Source organism: Haemaphysalis longicornis, unplaced genomic scaffold, assembly GCF_048455015.1.
Source record: "Haemaphysalis longicornis isolate Haplotype H1 unplaced genomic scaffold, Haemaphysalis longicornis Haplotype H1 scaffold_13, whole genome shotgun sequence".
Lineage (NCBI taxonomy): Eukaryota > Metazoa > Arthropoda > Arachnida > Ixodida > Ixodidae > Haemaphysalis > Haemaphysalis longicornis.
The window spans coordinates 93,654,241-93,674,332 of NW_027526233.1; the positions used below are offsets into that span (position 1 = coordinate 93,654,241).

Genomic DNA, 20,092 nt, shown 5'->3' on the forward strand with positions numbered 1-20,092 from the left:
GCTGGTTCCAGGAAAGCATTTTGATCTAAAACTGGAATTTTTTTTATGAAAAAAATGACAATAAACCCTGAGAACATTCTTAAGAGGGTTTAGGCACTTACTACTTGCTTACGGGAAAACTGCTTTTTAGTGAGAAATAAGACTTTTTACGGCAAGTGTGAATATGGAAAATGTGCACAAGGAATTGAAATTCCCTAATTGCGAAGAAAAAGAAAAAGTCATTTTTTCAAAATTTCTCCTTACCCTGTGCCCTTAACTCATTTTAAATTTGGGAACGAATGAGGAACGAGCTTTCGTTCCTGTTTTAGAGGAACGTGAACACCACTGATCATCACATTCTCTTCGCGGTATTAACCCCATGTGCATTATCCTAGGTTGGGACTTCTTGTCATCAGCATCTGCTACCATCTCCTGTCGTGTACCCGCTCTTTCTGTTACGGACACGTCTTTCGACATGGTACTAGACGGAGGAATACATGAGTTCGGCGGCAGTTCACAAGGGACGCCAGCCTAAACTACGCTTGCCACCTTTTGCAGCACTGGTTTCCTGCGCATCCTGACTGGGCAGGAGAAGGGACGCGGATCGTCGCAATCTCGGATTCACCGTCGGTGGTGGCTACTTCGGTCGTCACCTTCCACCGGAATGTACGACGTGCGCTTCAACACGTGACGGCGACGACTGCGCTCCTAGGCCTGCTGCAGTAAAAAAGGTAGTGAAAAGGACGCACCCCTCAGTTCGGCGGCAGTGCACAAGGGACGCCAGCCTAAACTACGCTTGCCACCTTTTGCAGGTGAGTAATTTAGTATCAAGTAAACTACCCCACTGGTCGTATTTGATTGCACTGCTGCCGAACTCACTGCGGTGTTGTCAGTTTTTGGATGGGGAAAGACGGCACAAGGGGAGCCAGTAGCAAGGTTCCTGAAAAAGATGTTACAGACATGAAGGACATGCGTGAGCTATTATCAGCGTTTGACAAGTTCACGCATGATCTAAGGGCGGAATTCGATGAACTGAAAAAGTCTATTTCGTTCTGCACTGACGTCTGCAATGGCGCAAAGACGGCAACTGAAGAAATAAAAAAACTGAGACAAGAAATGAATGAACTTGTCAAGCAAAACAGGGACCTAAAAGCTGAGAATGACAGGCTGGTGAACAAGTGCGAGGACCTAGAACGATACCAATGCCTTAATAATCTTAAGATCAAAGGCGTGCCAACTGACAACGACCCTCTCACCGTCATCCAGCATATAGGCAAGAGCGTTGGCATCAAAGTTGATAGCACGGACATCGACACGTGTCACTGGGTGCCCACAAAGAATTCGGATGCACAAAACATTATTGTACGGTTTGTTCACCGCAGCAAGCGAGACAGCATATTGACAAAATGCCGGAAGAGCAGAGTAGACACCTTTGTTCTGGGCATTGAAGCGAAAGATGCAATCTACGTAAACGAGCACCTGACTCAGGCAACTAAGGCTTTGCTTTCTGCGGCGATCAAAAAGAAAAAAGAAGTGGGATGGAAATTTGTTTGGACGGCTTCTTGCAAAGTGCTAGCACGCAAAGACGAAAAAGCAAAAAGCGTCCAAATTTCGACCCATGCTGACCTGGACAAAATCGCGTAAAGGGGGAAAAAAACGGGACTTCAACGGGATGATAGCTACGCTGTAGCGATATGGCGACGAACTCGGACGTTAGTGGTAACTACTACAGCACAGAAGAATTTAATCGTGAATTCTGTAGTCCTCGAACTTCATTTTCAGTCATTCATATGAATATCAGAAGTATAAAAAACAAAATGGATTAACTTACCCTCTTTCTGGAATCCTTTAATGAGCGCTACGACATCCTCGCCTTTTCAGAGATTTGGGTTACAAACCCTGATAATGCGCCGCGTTTGAATGGCTATCGTTCCGAGCCCTTATGTCGCAAAACCAAAAGAGGTGGTGGCCTAGCCGTTTATTTCAAAGAAGAACAGACTTCTGAAGTATTACATGATTTTTCCTTTATCTCGGCAGATGTGGAATGTTTGGCTGTTCGGCTATCGAAACTGATAGTGCTACTATTATACCGACCCCCGCAAGGGCGAAAACGCAACTTTTTATAATTTTTCGAGATGTTCTTGTCCTCTTCAATATGTGAAAAGCATTCTTATGTTGTCTTGGGTGACATTAATATTGATCTGTGTTGTAATGATAACTATGCGAAAGAACTGAATGCTCTATTATGTACTTATGATGCTGCAAATCTTATCCATGTGCCCACACGATTAACTACGCACAGTGCTACTTTACTAGACATATGCGCGACGAACATGCGTCCACACGAATGTCGCAGTGGTGTGCTATCATGCAACCTGAGCGACCATTTACCAATATTTTTTCTACTACCTTCTTTTGCTACAAACAAACACGTAAATAACGAACGGGTATATTTTCGGCGAAAAATTACTAACGAAGCTCTAGGAATATTCCTACGCTCGATTGAATCGGCGGACTGGAACCCTGTTTACCTGCAATGTGACGCCGAGAACGCCTACGATGTTTTTGAGGGCATATTAAAGGATTTTCACTACGCTGTTTTTCCCCTAGAAAAATGTACCTCCAAGCAAACAAAGAAGTTTCGTAAACCGTGGATGAGCTCAATCTTATACGCCAGAATAAAAAAAAAGAACAAATTATATCATGAGTTTTTTAAAAAGACCGATGGTGAATTGTTTACAAAATATAAAAAATACCGAAATATGTTGACATCCGATCTTAAGAAAGCGAAGGAACAATATTTCCACAATAAGTTTGAATATATACAGGGAAACCCCAGAAAGGTGTGGGACGAGGTCAACAGGCTTACCGGGAAAACGAAAACACATCGCAAAATGACCACAATTACACTCGACGGTAGGAGCATATGTGGGGAGGCCGTAGCTGATACTATGGACGCGCATTTTGTGAACGCAGGTTCATACAACAGCTGGAATGATAGCGATGATGCTGAAACTACGACATCTGCCACATGTATTTCCGAGTCAATTTTTTTAAAGCCTACTGATTCTATGGAGGTAGAATCACTAATAAGAAAGCCTAAACTAAACGTCGCAGCAGGAATTGATGACATCGGGCCCTCCGAGATAATGTCAATTGCACCGTTTATCTCCGAAGTTCTAGCATATATAATAAACCTTACCTTGAGCACTGGTGTCTTCCCAAAAAAGTTAAAAGTTGCAAAAGTCAGTCCCATATTCAAGAGCGGTGATCCAGAAAACCCATCAAAATACCGCCCTATCTCCGTGCTAACAACGCTATCTAAAATTTTTGAGGGTGTTATTTTGGATAGACTTGTTTCTTTCTTTGATATACACGGTACAATAACAGACAGCCAATATGGTTTTCGGAAAGGGCGTTCGGCTGAGCAGGCGTTACTTCTTATCAAGGACGCAATATTAGCTAACATGGAAAACCGAAAATACACGCTTGGACTGTTCTTAGACATTAAGAAAGCCTTTGACTCCATACAGTATGACCTGCTGCTAAATAAGTTGTTCATTTATGGTGTACGTGGAATTGCCCAAGATCTTATTATGTCATATTTGCAAGACCGTTACCAAACTGTGAATGTTGATGGCACAATGTCTTCAAAATTAATGTTGAAACAGGGTGTCCCAGAGGGCTCGATTTTAGGACCGTTCCTCTTCCTTACATATATAAATGATATTGTTTCGTTACCCCATTCACCAAAACTCATAATGTATGCAGATGACACTAATATCTTTTTTACGTCTAATAATCTTGCGTCACTTGAAAGCAGCGTTAACGATTACATGCGACGCCTGTCAAACTGGCTGAAAATTAACAGGTTACAATTGAATGCCAAAAAAACTACGTACATCATATTTCGCCCTATAAATAAACCGTTATGCACCACTTTTAAAGTTATGTTCAATAACCAGATCCTTGAAAGGGTTAGAGAGGAAAAATTTCTGGGCGTTTGCTTTCAGGAGGAATGATCATGGAAAGCACATGTTGAACACTTATGGATAGAATTGGCTCGAACTGTTGGCACCCTGTACAAGTTTACAACATTAATTCCGCTTTGGCTAAAAAAACTTCTTTACCGCTCTTTGTTCTATTCGAAGCTCTGTTATGGATTATTAGTATGGGGAACAACGACGTCCGGCAATTATAGTAAAACAATTGTGCTACAGAAGAAAGTGCTTAGATGTTTTGAAAACTATCACGGAAACTACCAGAGTCTGCCGACATCTCCCCTGTTTTTGAAACACGATATATTAAAAGCAGACCAGCTTTACTATTTTAAGCTGCTACAGTACATACAACAAAATAACCTTTGCAGGCCAGGCGTAGATCACGATTCAGGTTATTCAATACGACAAAAAAAGAGAATGCCGAAAACCAGGACAAATTATGGCAAACACACAACTGAATATCAAACACTTTTTATACTTAATAAATTAAATGGTAAAATAGATTTCACGCGTTCGGTAAGTGCGTTTAAACAGCACATTAAGAATGTATTGCAGTCACTCGGACTCCACTACAGCAATTGATATTGCCTTCCATTTCTGTTCACGCAATCTAGCTGAAATTTTCTGGTTTGTTTCCTTGCTTTCTTTTTGTGAATGGCGTTACCGTGCTTAGCGAAATATTATACACGTGTGTAGAGTTATTCACTGTGTCATGAGAAATTCATGTATTATTGTTGTAACAATTTGATCAGTTGTAAGCGTTTTTTTTTTGTTAATTATTATTATTATAATTATTTTGGGTATCGGTTGTATCAACTGCTTTATATTATGTTGTGAACTTGCTCGTATATATTTTGGATGTAGTTATTTTCTTAGTGTTCTTTTACTAGACAAGTTGTTTTAGATTTTTTTTGGCAAACCTTGCTCTGTACAGTTACCCAAATTGTCAATATCTTTTGCGTAAAATGTACACGCAACGTTGTTGAACTGCAGAGGGACAGAGTCATCGTCAGGCGATTTAGCCTTTAGTCTCTGTCCCTGTAGCACACGATGTATTTTGGTTTCTTCCAATAAAGGATTGATTGATTGATTGATTGAATTGCTGTCAACTTCCGATTGCGTTCTGCCTCCTGGTGAATTCGAGCTTTCCTTCACGTCTGAGAGCATTGTCGATGGCAATGCGCTCATCGTGACAGCTGGACACTTCATTCCGAAAGGCCTTATGATACCGGCATGCCTTGTCTATTCTTCTTCCGCATCAACTCTCCTAGCCGCTGTGAACACTACTGCTTAACCCATTTTGCTACCTCAATGCGCTACTCTTGCTTCTGCGCCCCGCGACGATCCCGTAATCGTTCTTCCGGTCTCTTCGCTTTCTTCGGACCAACCGAGCCACACATCAAAGCCCTTGCCCTCTGTATTTGCTAGTACCATCAGTTCTGACCTGACCTCCGATCAAAGACGCAGTGAAACATCCCCCTCGCGAGGGGCACGATCAAATGCAAAGCATTTCCGGGGGCGCACGACGTTAAGTAGTTTGCGTTACGTTAATGTTGTTGCACTTGTGGCAACGGCTGACGAGAGAGCGCTCATCAGCAGTAATTTGAATGAGTCAACGATATAAAGCGCGTTCATAGCGTCGCATTCTGTGTCGGCTTTGTGGCGCAGTGGGTAGAGCACCATGTACATTGCGTTCCGCCCGCAGGGTGGAGGGATCGAAACCGGGCGCCGGATAGTATTTTTTTTATAGTAGGGAGGTGTACGGTGCGGACTACAGACGTCAACGCGGGTGACATCGTGTGTTACTGAAATGCTCTGCATTTAAAAGAAGCATTTCTCAAGTTGTTGACTAAGCACCAAGGATCATTTCACTGCTACTCTTCCGTCCTTGGCCAGACGTCGGTGGCAACCCGTCGAATCGAACCGGACAACTCCTGCATCGTCCGTCGCCGACCGTATCACGTGTATCCATCACAAAGGAAAATTATTTAGGAAAACGTGGATGATATGCTGAAGGGGGACATCATTCGGCCATCATCGATCTCATGGTCATCACCCGTTTTACTAGTTCGGAAGAAAGACGGACGCGTGCGGTTTTGTGCCGTTTACCGAGCCCTGAACAAGATAACTCGTAAAGATGCCGTGACGTGTATTGATGCCGTGTATTGACGACGCTCTAGATACTTTGCAAGGTGCACAATTTCTCTCCCACCTTGATCTTCGGTCAGGATACTGGCACATTCCTATAGATGAAGCCGACAAAGAAAAAACAGCCTTTGCCACACCAGATGGTTAGTTTGAGTTTAACGTTATGCCTTTGGAATATGCAACGCGCCTGCAACATTTGAATGCATGATTGACAATGTTCTTCGTGGCTTAAAGTGGAAGACGTGCCTGTGCTACCTTGACGACATGGTTATCTTTTCTTCTAACTTTGATGAACACTTCACCGTCTAGACTTAGTTTTAACGAGCCTCGCCAATGCTGGCTTGCAAATAAACACCAAAAATTGTCGCTTTGCGAGCAAATCAATCAAAGATTTGGGGCATGTCGTCAGCAGTGACATAACTCACCCCGATTCCTACACGATTAACGCTGTGGTTAACTTTCCGCGACCTCCTCGTCAAAAAGACCTTCGAAGTTTACTGGGCTTGGCATTCTACTTCCATCGGTTCATCCTTAACTTTGCCCAAATAGCGTCGCCCCTCAGCAAACTACTAGCATCTGCGACCCCTTTTACCTGGTCTGGTGACTGCGAAGCGGCATTCCAGACACTCAAGGATGCCCTGAATTCTGGACCGGTTCTCTGCCACTTTGATAATGGGGCTCCCACAGTACTTCACACGGTGCCAGTGGACATGGTATCGGCGCGGTCCTTGCAACTCATTATCAGTTGCAACTCATTATCATTTTGCAACTCATTATCAGTAGAGCAAGTTGTTGCCTATTGAAGCCGGACTTTAACACCTGCCCAGGCAAACTACACTATAACGGAAAAGGGATACCTTTCCGTTGCTTATGTCTGTCTAAAAATTTAGACCGTACTTGTACGGTCGTAATTTCTCAGTTGTTACTGGCCATCACGCGCTTTCCTGGTTGTCGTCACTGAAACATTTGTCGGGCCGCCTCGGTCGTTGGATTCTCCGTTGACAGGAATGTGATTTTACAGTGAGCTATAGGTCAGGGATGAAACATATGGACGAGGACGCTCTTTGTTGCTGCCCGCTGTCGCCGCAGTCAGATGATGAGCGCCTTAGTGTTAACTCTCTAGTTTTGCCGACTGCACCTCCAGATTACGATACCTACAACTTGCCGGTTAACCTGATCTCTCTGCAGCGGGTCCACACGTACTGCCGAGACCTCATCAATCGCCTCGGCGGCTTGGTGCAGCCTTCTAACCACCGCTCGTGTCGCCAGCTGGACAAATTTCGACTTTCGAATGGCGCTCTGTACCACTACAATTAACATCCTACCGGCGACAGATTGGTTCCTGTGATTCCCCGTTCGCTTCGAAAGGAGATCTTAGAAGCTTTCCACGATTCCGCCACAGCTGGCCTTCGGGCGTTTCGCAAAACGTACGAGCGCGTCAAGAGCCGGTTTTTCTAGCCTGGCCTCGCCCCTAGTGTCGCCAATTATCTTGCATCTTGTGCTGCTTGCAAGCTCTGAAAACATAAAACCACGTCCCCTGAAGGACTGTTAAAACCCAGGCCGTGTCTGTCCGCTCCTTTCCACGTAATGGGAATTGATGTGTACGGGCCCTTGCCATTGACGGCAGCAGGTACCCGTTGGAGCGTCACTGCGGTGGACCATTTAACCAGATACGCCGAAACTGCTCCGCTTCGTGCCGACTGCACTTCGAAGGTGGCTCATTTCTTTCAAAAGGACATATTCTTGCGACACGGCCCTCCCCGCATTCTTTGCAGCGACCGCGGAAAAACGTTCCTCAACACTGCTGAACGTAGTTCGTCTCGCTGCTGGTGCCGTCCACAAAACCACATCGAGCTACCATCCCCAAACAAAAGGGCTGACTGAGCGATTTCACCGCACCCTTTCCGATATGCTTTCGTTTTATATAAGCCCTGGCCCCAAGAATTAGGACACAGTTTTACCCTTCGTCACTTACGCGTACAACACCGCAACACAGCAAACTACTGGATTTTCGCCTGTCTTCTTACGGCCGCCCTGCATCTTCCGTCCTCGATGCTGCTTTCTTTTCTGCACCCGCCTCTCCGCACGCGGATGTGCCAGGCGAGTTTGTCTCCCGCTTTGCAAACTGCCACCGTCTCGCACAGTTAAACACCCAGGCCTCTCAAAAAGACCACAACTATCGTCATGATGCGACGCATCAGACTGTTTCTTTTCAACCAGGTGATGAAGTGTTACTTGCGACTCCCATGCGTGCAGTGGAATTATGTGAAACGTTCCTTCCCCGTTTCATCGGTTCTTACACCGTTGTGGAGCAGACCTCTCCAGTCAACTATCGGGTGGCTCCTACTCGCCCCACGTCCGACCATCGGTGCCGCGGAACAGAAATTGTCCATGTCTCGCGCGTCAAGCCATTTCATCGGTGCCCATTATCTCTTTAGCGCCCGGACGGGCCGCTTCCACCGGTGGGGGGGATATTGTTAGCACAGGCGTCATAGTTGTTTCACACAAAAAACAGCGCTCAAGACGGGACAGAAGAAAGAAGGCTACAGACACAGCGCTGACTACAAACAAAGTGTTTATTTGCCGCTCAGCAATATAAACGAAAAGGTTACAGCAAGATAAGTGCGGAAAGAATCCAGAAACAAGAAAGTATACAAAAACTTTAAAAGTATAGACAAGAAAGAGCATCTTTGCGCAGTCATATCACTAGTTCGATCAATTCGCTTCGTCTTCAATAAACGCTATCTCTTTTGCAGACAGAGCAACAGAAGGGGTGCTTACGCAATCATCGCCTCCCTTATAAATCGTGTATGCTTCAAGCAGCTCACGCGTGCGCTGATCTCTGTAGTGCTTAATCACTTTACACTGATCAAATAAAGGAGTGCACTTGCAGGACAACACGTGCGAGTGGAGCCAGCCACCCGATTTGGCTTTGACATTGGACGCGTGCTCCATAAGCCGTACGTTCAGGCACCGTCCAGTTTGGCCTACATACTGGCGGTCACAGTCCAGAGGAAAGGAGTAAACCACGCCGGCCCTGCACTTGGTGAAGGGTCGCACGTGATTTATGTCACAATCTCTGCGGGAAGGCGAAGCATCATTAACTCGCGCACACATCTTGCTGAGTTTGTTGGGGGCCGAGAAAACCAGGCGCACACCTGCTCTTCCCACAACCTTCTTCAGCCTGTGGCTAACACCAGGAATGTAAGGCATCACAGCAGTCTTGCCACTGTCCCTTGCAAGTTCCTGTGTACAAGAACGAGTGCGCAGTTCCCGCCAAATCTTGTTCCCCACGCTCTGGAGGACGGAATCAGGGAACCCAGCTGACTGCAACCGCTTTACCTGCGCCTGAAAGCTGTCACTAATGCGATGGGGGCACGAGCGGAGCAAGGCATTTTTCAAAGCTGCCGTGGCGACACTGCGTTTCACTAACTTTGAGTGAGCAGACGTGAAAGGCAGCAATGCCTTCTTTGATCTTGGTGCGTAGCTCCAGTAAAAGTGTGCTTCCTCTATATGCAGCCTCATGTCCAGGAATTGGAGCTCCTGATTCTTTGGCGTTTCATTCGTCAGCTCAAACCCCATCAAATGGGTAGAGAAGGTTCCCAGCACATCGTGTACAAGTTTGCAAGTGTCGTCACCCGCAGCTTTGAAGACAACCGAGAAATCATCTACAAAGCGAAACACTTTTACTACCGGCGAACCCTGTAAAGCGGCTTGTAAAAGCCCATCGCAGCGGGCTAGAACAAGGTCGCTGAGGATGGGCGCTAAGCACGAGCCAATGCACACACCTTTTTGCTGTACATATAGGCTGCCTTCATATTCCAGGAATGTAGACTGCAAATAGTAGGAAATCAGCTCAAGGAACCTGCCCACACTAATGCCGCATGCATTCTGGAACCGAACAGTTCCGGCAGTTTCAATTCCCTTCTCAACAGCCTCACAAATAGATGCATGTGGCAACGAGTAGTACATGTCCTTCAGGTCAGTGAAAACACACTCACCCCCGGAGGACAGTCGCTCATAAGGAAGTCAGATAGGTCTTGTGGCCTTCTTACTTGATACGGGTCGTCCACTGACAACAAGGAAAGACACTGCTGCAAGAACAGGCTTACTCGGTGTTGCGAGGAGCCTTTCTCAGACACGATCACTCTGATCTATATGTACAGCAAAAAGGAGTGTGCATTGGCTCGTGCTTAGCGCCCATCCTCAGCGACCTTGTTCTCGCCCGCTGCGATAGGCTTTTACAAGCCGCTTTACAGGGTTCGCCGGTAGTAAAAGTGTTTCGCTTTGTAGATGATTTCTTGGTTGTCTTCAAAGCTGCGGGTGACGACACTTGCAAACTTGTACACGATGTGCTGGGAACCTTTTCTACCCATCTGATGGGGTTTGAGCTGACGAATGAAACGCCAAAGAATCAGGAGCTCCAATTCCTGGACATGAGGCTGCATATAGAGGAAGCACACTTATGCTGGAGCTACGCACCAAGATCAAAGAAGGCATTGCTGCCTTTCACGTCTGCTCACTCAAAGTTAGTGAAACGCAGTGTCGCCACGGCAGCTTTGAAAAATGCCTTGCACCGGTCGTGCCCCCATCGCATTAGTGACAGCTTTCAGGCGCAGGTAAACCGGTTGCAGTCAGCTGGGTTCCCTGATTCCGTCCTCCAGAGCGTGGGGAACAAGTATTGGCGAGAACTGCGCACTCGTTCTTGTACACAGGAACTTGCAAGGGACAGTGACAAGACTGCTGTGATGCCTTACATTCCTGGTGTTAGCCACAGGCTGAAGAAGGTTGTGGGAAGAGCAGGTGTGCGCCTGGTTTTCTTGGCCCCCAACACACTCAGCAAGATGTGTGCGCGAGTTAATGATGCTTCGCCTTCCCGCAGAGATTGTGACATAAATCACGTGCGACCCTTCACCAAGTGCAGGGCCGGCGTGGTTTACTCCTTTCCTCTGGACTGTGACCGCCAGTATGTAGGCCAAACTGGACGGTGCCTGAACGTACGGCTTATGGAGCACGCGTCTAATGTCAAAGCCAAATCCGGTGGCTGGCTCCACTCGAACGTGTTGTCCTGCAAGTGCACTCCTTTATTTGATCAGTGTAAAGTGGTTAAGCACTACAGAGATCAGCGCACGCGTGAGCTGCTTGAAGCATACACGATTTATAAGGGAGGCGATGATTGCGTAAGCACCCCTTCTGTTGCTTTGTCTGCAAAAGAGATAGCGTTTATTGAAGACGAAGCGAATTGATCGAACTAGTGATATGACTGCGCAAAGATGCTCTTTCTTGTCTATACTTTTAAAGTTTTTGTAATCTTTTTTGTTTCTGGATTCTTTCCGCACTTATCTTGCTGTAACCTTTTTGTTTATATTGCTGAGCGGCAAATAAACACTTTGTTGGTAGTCAGCGCTGTGTCTGTAGCCTTCTTTCTTCTGTCCCGTCTTGAGCGCTGTTTTTTGTGTGAAGTATGAACCAACAGGCCCAAACACTTCCATTGCTTAAGTCATCGTTGTTTCATAACTGTTACTCGAATGGCCAATCCCACCTAGCAACTCATCACCAGTGTGTCGCACGCGAGCACATAGCCTTCTTCATCTATCATCGTCGCGCCTTCTACACCATCGCTTTTTGCAACGGCTTGTCTTCGGTGAAGCTCCGTCGTCATTAAACGCGTCCTTCAAATCTCTTGTGTCCGAGTCTTGTTATATATACTGTGGGAAACCCAGAGTCCTGGCGCCTTCCCCATTCCTCGCCGCCCGCCGCCGAGGCGAGGGGGGCAGGCTGCTTCTCTCCCCTCGGCTGCGTCGCTCCCACCGCGCCGCAAGCGTGTCGTGGCGCGCCGATCGCTCGTCACGTTACCGGTTCTACGGGGCCCCGGCGGGCCGGTCTCGGTGCGCGGGACGAAGGAAGGGCCTCTTGGGTTCGAGCGGGCAACGAGGACAGTCGTGAGTACCGGAGATCTGGCTTTCCCTTCCTTTGTCTACCCCCTTTGCGCCTGCCTCCTGATCCTCGCCGGACGGCTGGTTCGGGACGAACGAGAGTCGGCTACGTTATTGGTGGAGCGCCAATAAACGAGAGTTTGGCCGTTTCGTTGTGTTTGTGTGTTCTTTGCTGCTCTCTGCCCCTACGCCGGTCGCCGGTCCGTGGCTGAGTTCAGCCGAGCTAGCCTTGGGGCCGCAACCCTGGTCCCCACAATACATATATTGAAAGGGGGTATATTGGTAGCGAAGCGCAGTCACAGAAACGGGCAGTCCAGGCTATGTCGGGCAGACTAGTCTTCTGCTTCTTCTGTATCGCGGCCGCTGCTGGCGATCATTCGTGAACCAGCCATACGGGCGGGTTGGCCAGTGGTTGCACCAATTTCTCATTACAATTACCCCCCCGGAGAAGAGAGGGCCATCCTGGCTGTTGCGTGATGGCGCCGAAGAAACGATCGGTTCGTGGTAAGGCTTCAAACGCTGCACGTGCACGGTTTCACGACCACGCCTTCGGAGGTCCGCAGAAGGGGTCGTAGGCTCTACAACGTAATTGACTGGGGAAACGCGTTCAATGACGCGGTAAGGCCCGTGATATTTCGACAGTAGCTTGCTGGATAGTCCCGGTGTAGTAGAGGGCACCCAAAGCCACACCAGGGAGCCAGGTAAATAGGCGGGGTCTGCAGCAACGTTATCATGACGATATTTTTGCCTCCACTGTTCTTCGGCAGTGAAACGTCGCGCCAGTTGTCGGCAGTCTTCCGCGCGTTTCGTGGCATCACAAAGGGGCGTACCCTCTGAAGGATCGGGTCGGTAGGGTAGGATGGTGTACAGAGTGCACGAGGGCTCACGTCCGTAGAGCAGAAAATAGGGAGAGAAACCCGTTGTAGCTTGGGTGGCGGTTATATATGCGTAGGTGACATAGGGTAGTACGAGGTCCCAGTTCTGGTGATCGTCGGCGACGTACTTGGCGAGCATATCCCCTAGTGTGCGATTGAAGCGTTCTGTCAAGCCGTTTGTTTGTGGGTGATAGGCAGTATTTGTGCGATGCACGACGCGGCCTGCCTTGAGCAGTGCTTCAACAACTTGGGACAAGAACACGCGTCCGCGATCACTAAAGAGCTCGCGAGGCGCTCCATGTCGCAAAATGAAGTGACTGAGAATAAAAGAAGCGACGTCTCCTGCTGCAGCCGTTGGCAATGCAGCAGTCTCGGCATAGCGCGTCATGTGGTCGATACCGACAATAATCCACCGGTTACCAGCGGCCGTACAGGGCAGAGGTCCATAGAGGTCAATGCCAACACGGTCGAAGGGTTTCGCTGGACATGGTAACGGTTGTAAGGGGCCGACTGAAGTAGCGGGAGGAGACTTGCGGCGCTGGCACGTGGCACATGACTGGACGTACTTCCTAACGAAGTTGCACATGCCACGCCAGTAATAGCGCAAACGGACCCGATGGTACGTCTTCAAGACACCCGCGTGACCGCAGGTTGGGTCGGCGTGAAGGGAAGCACAAATGTCGGCACGGCGATGGCGCGGGATAACAAGAAGCCATTTGCGTCCTTCATCGAGGTAGTTACGGCGGTAAGGAAGGCCGTCGCACAGTGCGAAGTGGGAAGCTTGTCTGCGAAGGGCACGGGATCCTTGGTGTGGGAACGGTCCAGAGAGGACGGAAATAATGGAAGAGATCCATGGATCCTTGCGTTGCTCAGTGCATAAATCTTCCAAGGAAAGAGCAGAAAGAATGCTGTCCTCAGTCAAAACACAGGCAACTTCAGGAGGAAGCGGCGATCGGGACAGAGCGTCAGCGTCTTGATGTTTACGGCCCGACCGATAAATGACGCGTATGTCCAACTCTTGAAGCCGAAGAGCCCATCGCCCGAGGCGCCCGCATGGATCTTTTAAGGAGGACAGCCAACAGAGCGCATGGTGGTCCGTGACGACGTCGAAAGGTCGGCCGTACAAATAGGGTCGAAACTTTCCCAGCGCCCATACAATGGCCAGACATTCCTTTTCCGTCACGGAGTAGTTGAATTTCGCCTTTGTCAACGTGCGACTCGCATATGCGACAACGTACTCGCTAAACCCAGGTTTCCGTTGTGCCAGCACTGCGCCGAGGCCAACTCCACTGGCGTCAGTGTGGATCTCTGTGGGAGCGCCCGGATCGAAGTGCCGGAGGATAGGCGGTGAAGTGAGGAGGCGCCGCAAGGTCGTAAATGCGTCATCGCACGCTGGTGACCAGGCCGATAGATCAGCGACGCCGTCAGCGAGAAGCCGTGTAAGCGGGGATATGATCGACGCGAAGTTCCGTACGAAGCGGCGGAAGTAAGAGCAGAGGCCGATGAAACTCCGTAAAGCCTTCATAGTTGTCGGCTTCGGGAATTCGGCCACAGCACGCAACTTGCTCTTGTCCGGGAGTATTCCATCCTTAGACACGACGTGACCCAAAATGGTGAGCTGACGCGCGGCAAAGTGGCACTTTTTAAGGTTGCGTTGTAGCTGGGCGTTGGTGATACAGGTAAGTACTTGCTGGAGACGTGCCAGGTGCGTTACAAAGTCAGGAGAAAACACAACGATATCGTCTAGGTAGCACAGGCACGTCTTCCACTTCAAACCTCGTAGCACACCGTCCATCATTCGCTCGAAGGTGGCAGGGGCATTACAGAGCCCGAACGGCATGACCTTGAATTCAAAGAGGCCATCCGGGGTTACAAAGGCCGTTTTCGGGCGATCAGCATCCGCTACAGGCACCTGCCAGTATCCAGAGCGTAAGTCCAGGGACGAAAAGAATTCAGCTCCTTGTAAGCAATCGAGGGCATCATCAATGCGTGGTAGAGGATAGACGTCCTTGCGCGTAATGCCGTTTAGGCGCCGATAGTCGACACAAAATCTAATCGAGCCGTCCTTCTTCTTTACGAGAACGACGGGGGAGACCCATGGGCTGTTCGATGGGCGAATGATGTCCCGTTGGAGCATGTCACGTACTTGCTCATCGATCACCTGACGCTCGCTAGGAGACACCCTATACGGCGCTGCCGCAGCGGCGCATGCGATCCAGTGTCGATGGAATGGGTGACGATAGAGGTACGGCCAAGCGAGGGTTGTGCGCAGTCGAACGACGAACGGAAATGGCACAGGAGTTCCAGAAGTTGACATTTCTGCGCGGGCTCGAGAGCGTGATCGATTGAAGCTTGAAACACGTCGTTGGAAAGCTGTGTCGTCGTCGAAGGGGTAAGAGCGGAAATGTCATGATCAGGCGTATTGTCTGGGACGTCAACGACCCGACAGGAATCCACGAGCTCGACAGTGCCAAGGCATTCTCCCCGTAGCAAGGAGCATGGGCTTGCGGACGGGTTGGTAACAATCATGCCAGTTTCGCCAGAATGAATTTTCAGCACGGCGAAAGGCAGCGGTATGCACCTGCGGCGGAGGAAGACCTCGGATGGCGTGAAAATGGCAGTTGCATCTCCAAAAGAAGTACAACATGGCGGCACTACAACGGTGGACTGGGGAGGAATGGGCGTGTCTGCGGCTGCGACCAGTTTAGCGGCGGATGACGCAGAATTATCGTCATAGGCGTCGTCTGGTAGGATACAAAATTCAACTTCGGCACGCGCACAGTCAATAAGGGCGTTGTGCCGAGACAAAAAGTCCCATCCCAGAATGACGTCATGAGAGCAGTTGGGAAGCACGATGAATTCAATGACGTACACTACGCCCTGGACGGAAACGCGAGCCGTACATGCAGCCAAGGCATGAACGGGTTGGGAGTCGGCGGTTCGTAAGGATTGTCCAGAGAGAGGTGTCATAATTTTACGAATTATGCGGCAGAGATCGGCTCGAATCACGGAAACTGCGGCTCCGGTATCGACCAGCGCAGCAGTCGCGACACCTTCGACTGACACGTCAATAACATTTGCGGGAGACTGTGGAGGGCTTGGACTTTTTGACGGCAACGCAGTTCTTGCCTCCGGAACTGCGGCCGTCAGTTTTCCTCTGTGGCAGGAGTGGAACGACGACGCATCGGCGAAAGCGAGCGGCGGCGCGGGGACTGAGAACGACGGTCGGCGAAAGGCTGGCGGTCGGAAGCCGAGGGCGCGTGCGAGTCCGAAGCGGTTTGGGGCAGCGTCGGGGGGGAACCGTATGTGGGTCCGTAATATGGATAGCGGCATTCCGGTGGAGGACCGTTGGCAGGCAGTACGCGGCGGCGACAGTAACGTGCGACATGTCCTGGGTAGTGACACGAAAAGCAAATCGGCCGGTTGTCCGGAGTACGCCAGGGATTCATAGATTGAGTTGGAACCCGCGCCTGAGGAAGAGGTCTTGGTAGAGCCGGGAGTCGGAACGGCGTTCTCGTCTGCGCAAGCCGTCCCGCGACGTCGGCGAAAGTAATCGGAGCAGCCACGGGAGTCTGCTGGCTAAAAGAAGGCAGCACTTCCGCCACCTGTTCTTGAACTACATTCCGAAGAGTAGACTGAGGAACAGGGCCCAGCTCCGGAGTAGTATTTGAAGCGGCATGGCAAAGTTGTCGAGCAACCTCTTCGCGGACAATCTCTTTTATACGGACCAACACAGATGGATCGTCGAGGTCAACGGCTAAACTCGCAAGCGGCTCATTTTGGGCGAGTCGACGCCGAGTGAAGGCCCTTTGCTTGCGCAGCTCGTCATAACTTTCGGGTCGCCCGAAAGCTTTCATAAACCTTTCCTTGAACTCGGCCCAGGTACTCATCTCTCGACGATGGTTATTGAACCAAAGTTCGGCGAGATGCGTAAAAGAGAAGCCCACGTTGTTTAATTTCATGGTGTCGTCCCACTTGTTGTGCGTGCTGATGCGCTCAAAGGTAGAAAGCCAGTCTTCCACGTCACGATCGTCTAGCCCGCTGAACGAAGCGGGGTCCTGCGGGCGTATGGTTCCAGGGCAGACAATCGGTGGCACCTGGCCCGCCGGAGTAGGCTGATGGACTGGTTCGTGGGACATTGTGGTGGGCAGCCGCCGGTTGCGAAGCTCCAGGGTTTACGATGGACCCGCACACTCCACCAATTGAAAGGGGGTTTATTGGTAGCGAAGCGCAGTAACAGAAACGGGCAGTCCAGGCTATGTCGGGCAGACTAGTGTTCTGCTTCTTCTGTCTCGCGGCCGCTGCTGGCGATCATTCGTGAACCAGCCATACGGGCGGGTTGGCCAGTGGTTGCACCAATTTCTCATTACAATATATTTATATGTAAGCATATATATATCTATATTTAAAGACCCTCACCAAAATATATTGAGGTGTATTGGCAGGAATTTCAAGAGGTAGCAACGATGTCTGGCCGTTCACGAGTCCAAACGAGGTCTGCAATCCAAGAGCAGGTCTCGCGCCGAAGCACTGTCGATGAAGCTGCGGCTGCGTCGCTACGGGTGACATATATCCACTGGGGGATTGATGCCGCTTGCAAGGTCAGCCTCTGCTTTAGACGAACAGATAACCGCTCGGGGAGGCTGGGGCTTTTTACGATCGCTCACTATGTTTGTTACAATATAAATAAATAAATATATATATATATGCTCACAACCGGTGGAATGAAGCAATAGTGCAGCAAATGTTGTCTACAGTCTTAAGAAGACGGCCCCGGCTTGGTTCATTAATACCGATGGAAGGCTGACAATGACAAGCTGGGACACCTTCAAACAGGAGTTCCTGGATTCCTTCAGTAAGTCTGCCGTCCATCAGCTAGCCGCAAAGAACGATTTTTTCCGCAGGCTTAGCCCGGTCCTGAGTCCTATGTCACCTACGTTCAGGACGTGTTGGCTCTTAGCGCAAAAGTGGATCCCAAGATGCCAGAGACTGACAAGATTGGGCATGTACTTAAGGGCATAGCAGATGATGCCTTCAATCTGCTCATGTGTAAAGAGTGTGCCACAATTGACTCAGTGCTGAAGGAATGTCGCCGATTTGTGCAGGCGAAATGCCGCCGCATAGCGAAGCAGTTCGCCCGGCTGCCTCACAGCGCAGCATTCTCATAGTTTGCGGAATTGACAGCACCTCTCAATTTAGCGAAGGCACCAGGCCTGATGTCACATTCTGACACTTTGACCAAGATTGCGCGCCGAGAAATCAAGGCAGTGGCCCGGCTCCTGTACACCACCATGGACACGACCACACCCAGCTGAATACATTACTTATAGAGGCTGTGATCCGTGAGGAAGTCGCCAAACTTGGCATTAACCCTGTTTGCGCAATGGCTTGTCCGGACGGGTGCCACAATCTTCCGCCTTAATTTGCCAGGAATAGCTTCCCACGGCGTTTTGACGCACCGCCTCGTTACAACCGCCGGAACCCTGCGGAATGAACAACTCCTGACGACCGCCCTATCTGCTTCGAGTGCTCTCGCGTTTGTCACGTCGCCCGGTATTGCCAACAACGCTGGACGTCCCCTCCAGACTCCAAGTTTTCTGCCACTACCTACTGTTCTGACTTTCGTCCTAATCAATTTCCCCTGGTACTCAACACCTGTACGTTCCTCACAGCGCTCGCTGCAACCACCCTGGCCGCTCCCTGTCCCCACAACGTCGCCAATCTCGTTCGCAGCAGCCTTGCCGCCCTTCGCCGCCCGCTTCTTACGCACGCACCTCTCCGGAAAACAAGTCAATGCAGCTCCCGGAGGTGATGCTAAATGTCCGACCCGGCCTGAAAATCCTCTGTTTACTAAGAGGACGAGACGCAATTGGCTTGACGTTGATTTTGACGGTGTTCGTGTGGGGACTCTAACAGATGCAGGGGCCAGTATCTCCGTCATGAGCTCCAACCTTCGCCGCCACCTTCGTAAGATTCTGACGCCTACCCCATCTCCTGTCGTAAGAGTGACCGACGGCTGTACGGCCCCCGTTGAAGGACTGTGCGCCACTCGGGTTGTTGTCAGTGACCATCAACTTCCTGTCGGGTTCACCATCTTTGCTGTATGCCCCCATGACATCATTCCCGTGCTTGACTTCCGAATAGACAACGCCGCGCTTTTTGACTGTCCCACGGGCATTCTTCATCTTGACCGGCCGACCGGTCCTGTTGCTGACTTCAAGCTCCCCAACCGCCTCTGCTCCAAAGAACCAGTCCGCTTGCCTCCTAACACAATTTCCTACGTCCCTTTGTCACCATGGCCGCCAGTTCCAGACGACGATTACGTCGTTTCACCTATAAGGGACGTCCTCCTCCGACACCAGGTGGCTCTTCCTTGCACTGACGTCCCCCTCGCCAACAACCAAATCAGCCTTGCCTTCCTTAAACTTGGTTGTTTGTCACAAGTCCTCCCCGAGCGAGTGTCGCTGGCCACGCGTTTCCCTCTAGACGAATGCCCAATTTCTGCCGTGTCCACTCACACCTTCATGGTTGAGCCGACAAATTCCCAGGATCATTGGCCAATCCATGGTGACATTGAAAAAGCGAAAGCGTCGGACCTTCCTTAGTCACAAGCTCGAGAATTACGTCGCCTGCTTTCGTTGTACAGAGAAATTCTTGATTTGGACGATCGCCCTTTGGGGCAGACGTTGGCGACAACCCACGCAACAACACCACGAATGCCAGCACCAACCATCATCGACCATACTGGGTCTCTCATGGCTAACGCCAAATTATTTAGGATAAAATCGATAAAATGCTCAAAAAGAATGTATTGAGCCCTATTCCAGTCCATGAGCATCACCAGTCGTTCTGGTGAAAAATAAAAAGGGGTCGTGGCGCTTCTGCATTGATTACCGGCACTTGAGCAAAGTCACCTAAAATACGTTCGTCCGCTTCCTCGGATTGATGACGCCCTAGATTTCCTCAATGGTGCATCATACTTTTCTTTTATTGACCTTCGGTCCGGGTATTGGCACATTGCTGTTCATGCCCAGGACCTAGAAAAGACCGCTATGTGACTCGCGACAGGCTGTACCAATTCAAGGTTATGCCCTTCGATCTGCAATGCGCCGGCTACTGTCTAAAGAATGATCGACTTTCTCTTATCTGTCTT

The 20,092-nt window shown here is 49.7% G+C and overlaps 1 long non-coding RNA gene across 1 annotated transcript; it reads right to left on the reverse strand.

Annotated features, from left to right (window-relative positions):
* Positions 1-648: 648 nt before the first annotated feature.
* LOC144164407 (uncharacterized) lies at positions 649-1,345 on the reverse strand. Its single transcript, XR_013321189.1, has 3 exons — positions 1,236-1,345; positions 859-919; positions 649-696 (listed from the first exon to the last, which is right to left on the reverse strand). It is a non-coding gene; the product is annotated as an uncharacterized LOC144164407 (long non-coding RNA).
* Between the last annotated feature and the right edge of the window lie 18,747 nt (positions 1,346-20,092).